The sequence below is a fragment of the Helianthus annuus genome, chromosome 17, assembly GCF_002127325.2.
Source record: "Helianthus annuus cultivar XRQ/B chromosome 17, HanXRQr2.0-SUNRISE, whole genome shotgun sequence".
Taxonomy (NCBI): domain Eukaryota; kingdom Viridiplantae; phylum Streptophyta; class Magnoliopsida; order Asterales; family Asteraceae; genus Helianthus; species Helianthus annuus.
In genome coordinates this window covers 88,632,339-88,646,688 of record NC_035449.2, presented here as the reverse complement: position 1 = coordinate 88,646,688, position 14,350 = coordinate 88,632,339, and positions in this window count along the sequence as shown.

The window sequence follows — 14,350 nt, the reverse complement described above, 5'->3', positions numbered from 1 at the left end:
TTGTGACACGTGGCCCTAATTCTTTTCATTTATTGTATACAATAGAAATAGATTAATTTTACATATATAATATCATGTGGAGTTTTTATTATTCAATAAGTGGTCATGATTTTTTCATGTCTTTGAGAAACGCTTAGATTGGTTTTCTAGTTACCCGAGTGAAATTATACAAATGGAAATTTTTGTTCATGAGTGCAATTCAAATGAATGTAAATACATCTGTATATAGTATATTTCCTGAAATTTACAAGATAGGAATCATATAAAATTACCTATCCAACATTAAAAAAACCAGTTCCAAGAACATGTAGTAATATATCATAATGAGAGGACACCATTTTGTATTCCATGTAAGAGATTTACAAATTTTATTAGTTTTGTATTAAATACTGAGTAGCTAGTCCAGCCCTAGTTCAATTGCCTCATGAACCCATCAAACCAAATATTCACACGTCACAACCATGAAAGATCACATTTTGATTGTTACTTCTAAAATCATATGACCAGCTAGAATACTGCATCAAAATTTAGAAGTTAGTATGTATTTATGTTTTCTAAAATGGAAAAAAGAATTTTATGATACCAACTCTTTCAAATTGTGTAAGGCCTCCTAATCCAAGATCTCACTCAGCTAATGCAACCAACAGGTGTGCGGAATCCACCTGATGATCAACCACTGTAGATGAAACACTAGAATGCAAAGATATGTGAGAAAAATCAAGAATACACAGAGTATTCTTGATGAGGAAGATGGATGACGTCACACACAGTAGCCGCCAGACAAAACACACACACAATAATTAGGGTTAGAAAGGTGCACAGAATTTCACACAGAATTGTTGTCTTGTCTATTCCACATAAAGGTATATATACAAGACAAACTCCAGACAACACATTGTCCGGAGACAAGGGCCCAAAGCCCAAACAAGACAAACCACGGACTCCAAGACATACTAGAAGTCCGGACAAAACAATCTACATAAAAACCCTGACTTTTGCCTAAACACAACCCTTGACAAAAGTTCTAGACATAAACTTGGACAAATTGTCCAAGGATAAACCTTGGACTAAGTTTCAAGACAAGTACAATAAAGACCCTAACAATTGGAAGGCATGCACTTATCACCCAAAGTGCATTAACAAACTCCCCCTTGATCAGTGCATGGTCTTCATGTGGTCTTGAATTCTTCATCCTTGCTTCGAGTAATTGCTTCCTGCCCATACCTTGTTCTTCACACAGAATTGAACTACCTTGATGAACTGATCAGCTAGCTCACGATCTTCTTTAAGGTATTTCAGAGGCAGGCGTCAAAGCTTCTTCAGATGTGCTTCACTTAGGTTGACATGCCAGATCGGATCCAGAATTTTCGCAATCTCATCAGTCACTTTCTTCTTGGTAATCACCGCTTCCCCAGTCTTGCCATCGAAATACCAATAACCTAAGCTGTCAAATTTATCGAGATCAAATTTGCGCATAGGGATTTTACGGAGGCATCTCGCTGGAGGATAGACCATCTTCCATTCTTCCTTGTCGGTAAACTTATTGAAGTACTTAACTCCCCGACCAACTGCTGGCTTGAAAGTCTTCCATTTACTTGCTCGACTCTCAGCAATGAGATGAGGAATTAATCCTCTGATGCTAGCAACATTCGTATCGTTGTTGAGATTTAGCTGAGCAATGTGATGGAGATCACGAGCTGGAAGAGTCTGAAGGAACTTGGCCCATGGCCTGAAATATTGTACCCCATCGGTCCTTTTGATCATCACCAAGCTGTGTTGGTTATCAAAATCCCAACTTCGAATCTGACCCGAATACTCACCTTTTGTGTTCATATACCTCTTCCTTTGAGTTTCGTCGGGAAGAGGTTTAAACCATTTGCGAGCTGTCAAACTAACTTCCTCGGGAACTCGAATAGGATTATAGATTTCTTCAGGCATTTCACTTCCAAACACAAAGCTTCTAATATCATCAATGTTAACCGGTAGGGACTCGTACTCGATCCTTTTCCCTTGCACAGTCTCAATGAACTCGAACTTACCAGCTAGTTCGTCATCAATTCGCCAGTCTTCAACCAGTTCCTCAACCACTTCACCATCTCCTAAAACCAAATCAACAGCGGGATCCAATTCAGAATCAGATAAGGCACCTGTATTAGCATCTACAGGACCTTTATCTCCCCCTTGCGGCTGCACCTGAGGACTCCCCCTCAACTTGAGCCGAGGTTGCAGCTTCAGGAGCACGTGTGCTCCTTGACTGCTTCCCCTGCATCGCTGCGTCGGGATACTTGTCCTTGTCGAGATAATCTCTGATTTTCATTAGCTCATCTATCTTACATTGAGCCTGAATCTGAAAATCCAAATTCTCCCCCTGAGCAGCAAGGATTGACACGAGATCCGTCACAATACCGAGAAGCTGATCCGTTGCCCTAGCCAAAGTCTCCTGTCGGGCTGAAGTCGAGGCATCTTGCGTTATGAACTTTCCCAACTGAATACTTTGGTCTTTGGTTAGACGAAAAAACTATGTCATTTGCTGATCTCGAACCGCATCCTTTTTCTTCAAGTAATCAATTTCTTTCTGCTGCTTCGCGATCTGATCCTTATGTTGTACCATGACCTTAGCAGCATCCTGAAATTTGCCACGATCAAACTCTTGAAAATTCTGCTCTTGACCTTAACTTGACGGTCTCGAGGCAGAAGCTGTCGAAGGTCTAGGAGCAGCAGGTGTAGAACCAGACGGTTGTCCACCGGATGGCCTAGGACCTGATGACGGTAAAGCTGGAGGTCTCTGAGATCCTTTCTTCGAGCACTAGCAGACTCGGACCGAAAGCAACCTTCGGACGAACTTTCCGTGTCTTTGGCGCTCGCATACCGATGAAAACACTAGGCCGCGGTGGCAAGGAAGAACTTCCTAATAAGGCAAACAAATTGCCCGTACCCATTAGAGAAGATAACGACCCAAAAAGCGGTACTGTAGGAATCTGAGAAGACATCATCGGCGTTAACGGATGAACAGAAATAGTCAAGCTGGTAGCTTCCACAAAGGAAGTGAACAGAAGTGAAGTAGACAGTGACGGAAGAGCGATAGATAACTCCAAATTTAGGGGACCTCTGGAATCTGATGGAGCGGCGCTTGATGTAACCACAACTGAAGCAACTATCGGACTCGAAGACTGAAAATCCGAAACAGTAACCCGTCGTCGCTTAGACGTCTTGAGAGGAGCTGACACACGGACAGTATCAGTATCAGGACGACGACGGTCTTCATCCTCATCATCAGAAGAAGAATTAAAAGCGATTGAATCCAAATCGTTCGCTCTATCATTCCAACTCGCTAAGCGTATACTCCAGTCGGAAGAGGGACCGAAAGAAGCAACCTTTGCTCGAAATAAATCAAGTTTTTCCCTTTCAGAAGGTGTGCTACGATTTTGAAGGTTCTTTAGAACTAACAGGAGGTATTGCTTTTTAGTTAGCATATCATTAACAGACTCATCCACAGAAACTTCTTCGATAGGTTGCTTCCCTTTATCAACTGCACGGGAAGACGGACCCGCTTCCCGAGTCGCATCAAGCTCTAGGATCACCTCATCAGTTTCTACAGTAACTCCCGTTGCCGAAGACGTAGAAACTGGAGTATGAACAAAAACATTTTCCTGAACAGAAACATCAACAATTGGTTCATCAATAACTGGTTCTTCAATGGGTTCTGGTTCCGGAATATTAACCGGTGGTGTTGAAGATCAACCAAAGGTTGAACAACCACGGGTTCGTGAATATTAGCCTCAACTGCCTTCATTCCTCCACTAAATATTTGAGCAACACCATTCCGAATGTTCAACCAAATTGGATCATTTTCCGAACTGTAGTTCTCCTGAACAATTGCACCAAGCAAAGGAGTCGTAACAGGACGAACTTTAGTCTTCTTTGACACATTAACCTTGGTACAATCGGTGAACAAGTGTCGAATAATAAGCGAAAGAAAACGAGGATACAGAATCATCAATCGCTTATCATTTTCTTTCAGACCGATTTGATATTTGAAAGCTTGGAAAATCATTAGTGAGAAATTGTATGGCTGGTTGTAAGTTAACCCAATCATTGCAGAAATAAGATCATTAGCCATGCCATCCATTCCCGATTTTCATGGAGCTAAACGCTGCATCATTACATGAAAAAAAATATCTCCACTACCCAAGAATCAATCCTTTGGCGATCTCCTTCCTAGTAAAACAACCCACGTAACCAAAAGATCTAGCCCCACGTTCACGAATTTGCTTTACATAACACGTGGTTCCATAATCTAAGTCACTAAACCGCAAAGCCGCACGAATAACGGCTTCTGTGATAACAATAGGGCTTCCATGAATAGTAGCTTCGATAGAATTATCAACAATCTGAGTCGTACGCCAAAAATCTTCAATATACTCTTGTACTTGGTGAATATTTTCTGAAATCGCGAAACAAATTCTTGAATTTCAAAGAAAATGAATAATATCAGAATATTCGGCCCCACCATGAACGTTTTCGTTTATCAATGCAATCTGATTGTGATGACGATGAAATTTTCGAACAGGACGAGGTGGATCTGTCATATCTATTGGAAATCAAAACAGAAATGAAACACATGCATTAGATATGATATCTAAGGAATACTAACAGAAGCAAACATACTGTTAAACCCAACAGTTCTCGGTGAGCCATTTCCATCCGGATCAGACCATTACTCGGATCAGAATTGTGACACCTGTGTCACTTCAACCATCAAACAAATGACAAATCAACGAAATATTGTATTTCATACTTGGGATTTGTAAAAATATGTGCATCGTTCGCACATATCAATTCCTGTCCGATTTCAAGCCTTAAATCGCTTTCTTGAAGGTTATACGCAAACTGATGCGTAAATATAACCAATTAAATGCGACAAACACTCCGGAATAGTGAAATAGGCTTAACATACCTTAAATAACCTTTACATAACTTAGAAACAAGTTTTGGCGGGTTTGGTGTGTTGAAATCAAGTTTGTTCGATCGCATGGACTAATTGTGTCAAACTGCGAAACTATACCGATTTGTATAGTAACGAACCTTCCGGAACTTGATCATAAGTTAAACATGCCCTAAATATCCATTACATAGCTTAGAAATAGGCTTTGATGTGTTTGGTGCGCAAAAAATAAACTTTTGGTCATTCAGGGACTAAAAGCGTCAAAAAGTGCACAAGTTTGCATTTTCGCTCATATCTTACGTTCTGAATACATCCGGACATCCAAAAATTTATGTAATCTTTAAAATACTTTATTTTAGTGATTGGCATGATAAAATTCCATTCGTCGCTTAATTTGGATCGTTTTTGCGTTCGTTACGACTTCCGTCGTAATTTACCGAACAACGCAACCGTACGACCAAACGAGCCGACATCCGGGATATTTTTGAGCAGATTTCAAGTTCCCTATACTTTAACTTCATATTAGAGCCTTGAAATGAGGTTAACGGGGCTTAAACCTGTCAAAAATGAGCCGAAATGCAAGATTCTGAAGTTCAGGGACCAAAATTGACATTCTGCCATAGTTGTCTTAGGAACGGACCAAAATGAAAAATCTAAATTCCAGCTTTTTCCAGCTGTTTCCCTCATTTGCACATGGTTTTAATGAAACTATGGGCTCCCATGGTTTCACAAAACCATGGGCACATGTGTACGGATGAGATCGAAGCTCGTTTTACGATGAACGATCCTAACGGTTCTAGATTTCCTATAAATACCCACCATGTTTTCATTCATTCCTCACATTTGAATCTGATTCAAGCTCTCTAAGTGGAAGTATATGCTTCCTACCTGAGAGAGAATCGGGTTCAAATCTTGCGGGGACCTTCTGTAAGTATTCTTTCGCGTTTTTCATTCGTTTTTATCGTTAAAGTCAAACTGCGTTTGACTTTCTGCATTGACCAGTTTATGGTCAATGCGAAGTTCATTTGAACTTCATAACGTGAGCGTAATCACGATGGTTATTGTCCCTAGTGACTATACCTACTGATTACCACGTTATCTAGGCTCAGTGACGAGTCGTAGTTTCGGCCAAAATGCGTTTTCTCGCGTATTTTGTAACCAAACTACTCTAGGGTATTAAAACCGTTTGTTTTAATACCAAACCTGGTTTCTAACTTAACTGAACATGTTCTAGCATGTTTAGCTCGTCACTTTTTAGATTAGTGCTTATGTAGGGTCGTAAGGTAAGCGATCTAAACAATCGCTTATACTTTCGAACCCGACCCGTTTGGTCGATCATTAGCATCTGACCAAACATGTTTAGTGAGCATAGTTGTATAGGGAATAACCTTCTGAGGTTATACCTTATGGTCACTTCGTTTAAGTAGTTGTATGATAAGTAGTTTATATGCCTTAGGTAAATTACCAAAATGCCCTTTTCATAGATAATTGGTAATTAAGCATATGTAACCTAAATTTTTGTCACATAACTGATTATGTAACTTATTTAAACATGTTTTGGCATATAATACTTGTCATAGGGCTAGTTAGATGTCCCGAACGCGTTTTACGCAAACGACGCGTTAAAGTAGCGCAAGCTACCTAAACGGGTCGTGATGGGTCGTAAGCACTTAGGATAGGTTTCATTTTAGTATGTAGGCCTTGTTAAACCATGTCATATGAGTTCCCACACTCATTTGGTTTACGAGACCTCATACTATCCGATCTCCCGATTTAGGTCCGGTTTATTTACGTAGTTGTCTATACTAGGTGTCGTTTGATTCCGGGACTCATCTAGCTTGCTTGGTAGTTGCTCAAGACTTCTAAGCACTCTCAAGTGAGTACATAGTCTCCTCTTTTACTGTTTTCAACTGTTTTGGGGTGAAGCATATGTACCTATCTGTTATTTTCATGATTTCAAAGTATAATTGATTATACATGTTAGTACTTATCTTTTGACAAACTAAATGACTATCTATGGTTTAAACACTGATTTTTCAAAGATTATGAAATTAATTGTTGGAATAGTACTTATTTTTGTTCACCAGACCGGTTGGTAGTATGATATAGCGCTATAGGATTTGACACCCCATTCCTGTTGTCATGGAATGTCTGAAACCAATTTGTTGCTCCATCCAAATAGGGATTGCCTTTGTGGTATTTCTATAGTCTCAAAGGTGTATTTTGATACACTTGGTCCGAATGAATTCTTAAATCACATTATTTTTGTATATTAAGTTATACTCTCAAAAGTATAGTTTGATATGCTCTCATATGGGATATTGTACAAAAACAAACATATATTTTGTTAGTCATTAAAACATAGTTTGATATGTTATCTTGATAATCCAAAACATAGTTTTAATATGTTATTTTCAAACCAAAACATAGTTTAATATGTTATTTATAAATCCAAATTATACTTTTGATATACTACTGAAAACTTATTTATGTTACCAACTAAAGTATGGTTAATATACTATTTACTTAATGACTGGTTTTTGGTTAGTGTTTAGATAACGGGACGGGTGTAATATGATGAAAACATGGTAGATACGCCGCTGGTACTTCTTATATATAAGTGTTTTCATCGCATTACATACCGTGGCGTTATTTAGTACACTTGGGTTAATGGTTTTGGAACTAAAATATATTTTAATATATAACTTATTCAACTTTCTTAAAACCGAAGTATATATTTTTATATATACTATGAAACTTTTTATCAAAATATTGTTTTTCAAAACAATATATTTTTATACAAACTTATTCTATTTACTCATTCAATTTCCTATGTATTATTATTCTATATCATCTGATTTCTTATAAATGATTTATAAAAGAAAACCTTTTTCAAGGATCTTGACTATTTTTTTTAAAACCTTTTCTTTAAACTTATAAGTCATGAATCCTAAATCAATAAAACCTATGTATCTCACAGGCATTTTTATGCTGATGTACCTATTTTTACACATGTTTCAGGTGCTCCTTTGTGATGACTGATGATATATGTTACACTTAGGATGGACTCGTGCCTTAGCGACTTTAAACTTGAAAGATAATAGTTGTACTTATTTGATTGTATTTAAGCAATGAGTTCATTTATTCGATAAAACAAAATTATTTATTCCATGGTTGTGAAACAATGATTCTGTTACAACACTACCCGACGTTTCCGCCACGTTTTGTTGTTTTACGTGGTCGGGGTGTGACAGAAAAGTTGGTATCAGAGCCAATGGTTATAGGGAATTAGGTTATTAGTAATTTTTTTGACCTAGACTATAACCTTCCTAGGACCCTAACACAAGTTATCTTGTGTTTAGCTTTTAAAACAATACCGTCACTTATTCTTAAGTGACAATCACAATAAGAACACAAATTTCTATCCCGCTTTGTAAACTAATCATCTGTTCTAGGATGATTTATTATATGGTTTTGAACCCTTTAAGTTTTCAAAATCCCATCAAAGTTTGGTCTAAATAATGTGAACACGTGCAAACTGGAAGGGTGGGTGCCTGTACCCTGAGTTTTCTGTCTAAGGCTAGAGTGTTCGTACAAATCCGCAGTATCGGATCAGTCACTCTTACCTGGGAACTCTTGGGGTGAGTGTCCACTTATAGGCGAGCATGTCTTCGTGATGCATTATTTTTGACCTATTTACTTTGATTAATCACCATGTGTCGTTTGTTGCTTTGTAGTAACAAACAAATGACCGCCATCTTCGCTTTCATCAATTTTGTCTCATCTCATTCTTTTTGTCTAATCCTTTCACTTGTTTTCCTTCCTGTTTCCCTTTTTAGAATGCCTCCTCGGCGCGAAAATCCGCTCTCAAATGCCGAAATGGCAGATATTCTGGCACAGCACATGGCTGCCGCACTCCCAAACATTATAGCTCAAGTGAACCAAGCCAACAACAACCAGAATGCTCCCTGCAATTTCAAAAGTTTCAATTCAGCTAACCCCCTCAAATTTAGCGGTTCTGAAGGAGCAACTGGGCTCCTACAGTGGTTCGAAAGCATTGAAAGTACGTTTCGTCACGTTCAGTGCCCTGAAAATCGGAAAGTCGAGTTTGCATCTAGTGTATTTCAGAAGAGGGCTCTCACATGGTGGAACGGAATTATGAGGGACCGTGGTGCTGAGGTCGCATTAGCACAAACTTGGGCTGAGCTTAAGGCTCTTATGATGAGGGAGTTTTGTCCTCGTCATGAATTGAGGGCTTTAGAAAGGGAATTTGATGACCTGAAGCAAGTCAGCGGTGAGCATCGCGCCTATACTGACCGCTATGAGGAATTGAGCCTGCTATGTCCTGCTATGGTTACACCTGTGGATAAGGCGATTGAGAAATATATTGATGGTCTTCCTGACATAGTTCAGGATATTGTTACTGGCAGCAACCCTACTACTGTCAGACAAGCCATTGAATTATCTGCCACTCTGACTGAATCCTACATCAGGAAGAAAAAGCTTTTTCAAAAAGGCGACCCAAGACCATCCGACAAGACTGCTCCAGCTGAGCCAAAGGAAAAGCAGGTTGAAGGATCCAAGAAGAAGAAGCGTAAGGCTTCTTAAAACTGCGCCATCACTGCTCAAGAGAAACAGGTTGCGCCAAACCTGCCAGCACAACCTCGTAAAAGGCAAAACTATGTTGGTACCGCACCTTTGTGCAACAAGTGCAACCGTCATCATCTGGAGCAGGAGCAGTGTCACAAATGTACCCACTGTGGGCGGTTGGGACATTTGATCAATGTCTGCCGTTATGCAAATCAAGTTGCTGCAAACCCTGCTGCTGTTCAAGCACGGTTCCCACCGGGGTCATGTTATAACTGTGGTGACCTTACTCACTACAGAAACAATTGACCAAAACTTGTTAACATACCTCCAGCGCGTGGACGAGCATTTAACATCAATGAGGCAAACATAAACAATGATGCAACAATGAATAATTAGTGTTTTGTTATTTCCTCTGGTTGTTATCTTTTGACATTTAAAGACAAGTCAGTTGTTATATAAATAAAAATTCATCGTTTTTATTTTTAACTGATGCAATTGTATGAATGTTTGATGCAACCTTATGATGTCAACACAAAGACAAACTACTCGTGTGGTTCTGTCATTATTATGATCACTTGTGATCTCCCCAAGAACCTTTAACGCTCGTTTCTTTTAAGTAACTAAGCCAAACTCCTGTTGAAGATCCTTCTATCCCCAAAGATAGATTCTTAATGATTAAAGTGCCAAATAAAATCCACGGATTGGATTTCCTGGTGTGCTTTAATTATCCGTGTCCAAAGATAACAAGTTAAACATCAAGTTAACTAATTATGTGATTATGTGCTTATATGTTCTTTTATATGTTTTGTGTGATCCATTCAAATCCTCATAAAATCTTCCATATCTTATATGAGGGATTCATAGTCGGATATCCAAAGGTACTATCTTAAATCCTTAATGGACTTCTACATTGTAGTAAAGTCCCTTGGGTTTTAAAGTACTATACTATAATTGGACCCCTTGAGTGGTCTAGTTAAACAGATTGATTTGAAAATCTGGTTAGAAATATCATGTGATGATATAATTGAAAAGATCCCTTAAAGTGGTCTATTTAAGGAGATCATACGACGGTCTAGTTAAGGAGATCATGTGTTGATCTAGTTAAAAAGATCGTTCATTGATCTAGTTAAAAAGATCCTTTGGTGGTCTAGTCAAATCGCTTCACGTTTATTCAATTGATTTTTCCCTTACGCATTATGAAATGAACTGTGCGGACTGTGCAAGGAATTACGTAATTATTGAGGCCTACATAATTATGGAATTCAGTGCACAGAAACCACAAGAAGTTTTGTCATGTGTTAAGACCTATAGTGACAAGAGTAATGATACGGGAGAAGTCTTGGACCTTGACCGATGTCATTTTATCTTACACTCCCCAATTCTGATTTCAAGCACACACAAGTTTCCTATGATAAGTCTTCATGAGAAATGTTCTTCTGTCCATAGTTCGAAACTCCATATTTTGTTACTACAAGGACTTCACTTTGATAGTTGTCAATTTCACTAAGAATCCTAACATGGCCCATAGTTTTACTTAGGGTTCAAGGGATTCATTCGAAAGCGAAACCATCACAGTTTTCTTCACAAGTTCCCCTAAAATTAAATTTCGGGACGAAATTTCCTAAAGTAGGGGAGACTCTGACACCTGTGTCACTTCAACCATCAAACAAATGCCAAATCAATGATATATTGTATTTCATACTTGGGATTTGTAAAAATACGTGCATCGTTCGCACATATCAATTCTTGTCCGATTTCAAGCCTTAAATCGCTTTCTGGAAGGTTATACGCAAACTAATGCATAAATATAACCAATTAAATGCAACAAACACTCTGGAATAGTGAAATAGGCTTAACATACCTTAAATAACCTTTACATAACTTAGAAACAAGTTTTGGAGGGTTTGGTGTGTTGAAATCAAGTTTGTTCGATCGCAGGGACTAATTGTGTCAAACTGCGAAACTATACCGATTTGTATAGTAACGAACCTTCCGGAACTTGATCATAAGTTAAATATGCCCTAAATATCCCTTACATAGCTTCGAAATAGGCTTTGAGGTGTTTGGTGCGCAAAAATAAACTTTTGGTCATTCAGGGACTAAAAGCGTCAAAAGTGCACAAGTTTGCATTTTCGTTCATATCTTACGTTCTGAATACATCCGGACATCCAAAAATTTATGTAATCTTTAAAATACTTTATTTTAGTGATTGGCATGATAAAATTCCATTCGTCGCTTAATTTGGATCGTTTTTGCGTTCGTTACGACTTCCGTCGTAATTTACCGAACAACGCAACTGTACGACCAAACGAGCCGACATCCGGGATATTTTTGAGCACATTTCAAGTTCCCTATACTTTAAATTCATTTTAGAGCCTTGAAATGAGGTTAACGGGGCTTAAACGTGTCAAAAATGAGCCGAAATGCAAGATTCTGAAGTTCAGGGACCAAAATTGACATTCTGCCATAGTTATCTTAGGAAGGGACCAAAATGAAAAACCTAAATTCCAGATTTTTCCAGATGTTCCCCTCATTTGCACATGGTTTTAATGAAACAATGGGCTCCCATGGTTTCACAAAACCATGGGCACATGTGTACGGATGAGATCGAAGCTCGTTTTACGATGAACGATCCTAACGGTTCTAGATTTCCTATAAATACCCACTATGTTTTCATTCATTCCTCACATTTGAATCTGATTCAAGCTCTCCAAGTGGAAGTATATGCTTCCTACCTGAGAGAGAATCGGGTTCAAATCTTGCGGGGACCTTCTGTAAGTATTATTTCGCGTTTTTCATTCGTTTTTATCGTTAAAGTCAAACTGCGTTTGACTTTCTGCATTGACCAGTTTATGGTCAATGCGAAGTTCGTTTGAAGTTCATAACGTGAGCGTAATCACGATGGTTATAGTCCCTAGTGACTATACCTACTGATTACCATGTTATCTAGGCTTAGTGACGAGTCGTAGTTTCGGCCAAAATGCGTTTTCTCGCGTATTTTGTAACCAAACTACTCTAGGGTATTAAAACCGTTTGTTTTAATACCAAACCTGTTTTCTAACTTAATTAAAGATGTTCTAGCATGTTTAGCTCGTCACTTTTTAGATTAGTGCTTATGTAGGGTCGTAAGGTAAGCGATCTAAACAATCGCTTATACTTTCGAACCCGACCCGTTTGGTCGATCATTAGGATCCGACCAAACATGTTTAGTGACCATAGTTGTATAGGGAATAACCTTCTGAGGTTATACCATATGGTCACTTCGTTTAAGTAGTTGTATGATAAGTAGTTTATATGCCTTAGGTAAATTACCAAAATGCCCTTTTCATACATAATTGGTAATTAAGCATATGTAACCTAAATTTTTATCACATAACTGATTATGTAGCATATTTAAACATGTTTTGGCATATAATACTTGTCATAGGGTTAGTTAGACGTCTCGAACGCGTTTTACACAAACGACGCGTTAAAGTAGCGCAAGCTACCTAAACGGGTCGTGATGGGTCGTAAGCACTTAGGATAGGTTTCATTTTAGTGTGTAGGCCTTGTTAAACCATATCATATGAGTTCCCACACTCATTTGGTTTACGAGACCTCATACTATCCGATCTCCCGATTTAGGTCCGGTTTATTTACGTAGTTATCTATACTAGGTGCCGTTTGATTCCGGGACTCCTCTAGCTTGCTTGGTAGTTGCTCAAGACTTCTAAGCACTCGCAAGTGAGTACATAGTCCCCTCTTTTACTGTTTTCAACTGTTTTGGGGTGAAGCATGTGTACCTATCTGTTGTTTTCATGATTTCAAAGTATAATTGATTATACATGTTAGTACTTATCTTTTGACAAACTAAATGACTATCTATGGTTTAAACACTGATTTTTCAAAGATTATGAAATTAATTGTTGGAATAGTACTTATTTTTGTTCACCAGACCGGTTGGTAGTATGATATAGCGCTTTAGGATTTGACACCCCATTCCTGTTGTCATGGAATGTCTGAAACCAATTTGTTGCTCCATCCAAATAGGGATTGCCTTTGTGGTATTTCTATAGTCTCAAAGGTGTATTTTGATACACTAGGTCTGAATGAATTCCTAAATCACATTATTTTTGTATATTAAGTTATACTCCCAAAAGTATAGTTTGATATGCTCTCATATGGAATTTTGTACAAAAACCAACATATATTTTGTTAATCATTAAAACATAGTTTGATATGTTGTCTTCATAATCCAAAACATAGTTTTAATATGTTATTTTCAAACCAAAACATAGTTTAATATGTTATTTATAAGTCCAAAGTATACTTTTGATATACTACTGAAAACTTATTTATGTTACCAACTAAAGTATGGTTAATATACTATTTACTTAATGACTGCTTTTTGGTTAGTGTTTAGATAACGGGACAGGTGTAATATGATGAAAACATGGTAGATACGCCGCTGGTACTTCTTATATATAAGTGTTTTCATCGCATTACATACCGTGGCGTTATTAGTACACTTGGGTTAATGGTTTTGGAACTAAAATATATTTTAATATATAACTTATTCAACTTTCTTAAAACCGAAGTATATTTTTATATATACTATGAAACTTTTTATCAAAATATTGTTTTTCAAAACAATATATTTTTATACAAACTTATTCTATTTACTCATTTAATTTCCTGTGTATTATTATTCTATATCATCTGATTTCTTATAAGTGATTTATAAAAGAAAACCCTTTTCAAGGATCTTGACTATTTTTATTAAAACCTTTTCTTTAAACTTATAAGTCATGGATCCTAAATCAATATAACCTATGT